At 36.3% G+C, this 1,713-nt stretch overlaps 1 pseudogene; it reads right to left on the bottom strand.

The window, feature by feature from the left end:
- Positions 1 to 252: 252 nt before the first annotated feature.
- On the bottom strand, positions 253 to 711 carry LOC149228873 (uncharacterized; annotated as a pseudogene).
- Positions 712 to 1,713: the final 1,002 nt, after the last annotated feature.

Below are 1,713 nucleotides of genomic sequence, written 5' to 3'. Positions count from 1 at the left end.
ACATGCTCTCACAATTCATCCCCTATGTATAACAATGTTACAGTACTTATCACTCTCACAATTTGAGAATATTTTTTTCATTTATGAACCCAAAATAACAGATTGAAATTGCAAAAACTCATACTGGAAAAGGTCAAAGTACCAAAAATGCACCCATGTACTCTAAACCTAACGACATGATCTCAAATTCATGGTCAAACGAACCGAATTGCAGAAAGCGAGGTACTCTGCCATTGCAGAGTGATTTAACGATTAATTTTCATTCCGAATGTTGAAAAGCTCACGCATCTGTTCAGCGGTTTTCCCTTTCAACATATCGGCAATAGTTTGACACATCAAGTCCAAAAGATTTGTGACCACCAGGTAGTGGGCAGCCTTTGTAACTTCAAACAGTATGGCGCGATCTTCTACAAGAGCTTTCACGAACTCCTCATCCCACGTTTTGACGGCATCAAGCGATACAGTGGGGGCATCAAGAACATGGTATCTGCAATATTGAATAACCAGACGCAGAATCTTGGCAGAAACGAGAGGCAGAGGAATTGTAATGTCGGTGCCCAAGTCCCCCATCATTCTTTGTATGATGCCTGAAGTCGATGCCACCTCTATTTCCACCTCAAATATTGTGCCATCGCAGCTCTGCAATTTCACAATATCATTCTTATTATTATTGCATACTTCCTTGGCCATAGGGATGGCTGATTCATCCATGATCTGAGCAAATGGAGAGATAGACACGATGAAGTGAAAAAGATTGGATTGCTCTGAGATGCCTTTGATGAAGGCAATGGTACTAGCGTAATTTTGTTACAATATTTATAGAGAGGCGAATTCATATGAATGGAAAAATGAATGAGCACGACGGCTGGTACTCTTCCATATTTGTTGACGACACGTGTGGGTGCTATGAAATCAAATGGGGCCATTTAGGGCCTTCGGTTACCATCGCATCAGCATTGAAGACATTAGAAGGTCATTGCAGCTACTTTTTGCTTGTTGAGGTGGTTTGTTCCCATAGTTGTGAGGGTGGGTCTAATTTGTCATATGATTTTGACTTTTTGGAGTATGACTAAAAAGGTGCCTATTTTCCTTGATTGGGATTTTTTTGAGCGGTTGAATAAGGTTATAGTAAATTTGACTAGGTGGAAGAGTCAAACTTTCTGAGTTTAAGGTGGTGGTTTTAGTCATATAGATTTCGCTGCTCATGGTATTAAAGTCCATAGATTATATGTGATAAATTCTTTTAAAAGTTTTAAAAGGTTCGGGGATTCCCATTATATTGTGCTCTAATTTTGGGTTTTCCATGGGTTGCTTTATGTTAAATCATGGTTTTTTTTTAAGCCATCGTTATTTCAAGTTAAAATTTATTTCACATATTATTGTTATAATTATTTCCTCTCACGATGTCATTATTGACAATAATATAAAATCTATTAGTTATTTTTTTGAGTTCATGTTTTCTAGGTGAAATCTATTTAATGTGTTACAGTTGCTATAATTATTTTCTCTCACCTTGTTGGGCAAGAACGGCTCTACACCCTAGTATGGTGGTAAATCTCAAGGGTAAACATTTAACATGTCATGTTTAACATTGAACATTTTTAATCTAATGTAGTCCTTATTTAAAAATCAATGTAATTATTATTATGTATAAATTTAATATAAATTTAAAATATAAAGAGGTTTCCTAACACTCAAAAGAGAGGTATGGTA

The sequence above is a fragment of the Pinus tabuliformis genome, chromosome J (genome assembly GCF_031772625.1).
Source record: "Pinus tabuliformis cultivar Carrire ecotype Pingquan chromosome J, CPIR1, whole genome shotgun sequence".
NCBI classification, from domain to species: domain Eukaryota; kingdom Viridiplantae; phylum Streptophyta; class Pinopsida; order Pinales; family Pinaceae; genus Pinus; species Pinus tabuliformis.
This window is presented reverse-complemented; position numbering and strand designations above follow the sequence as displayed.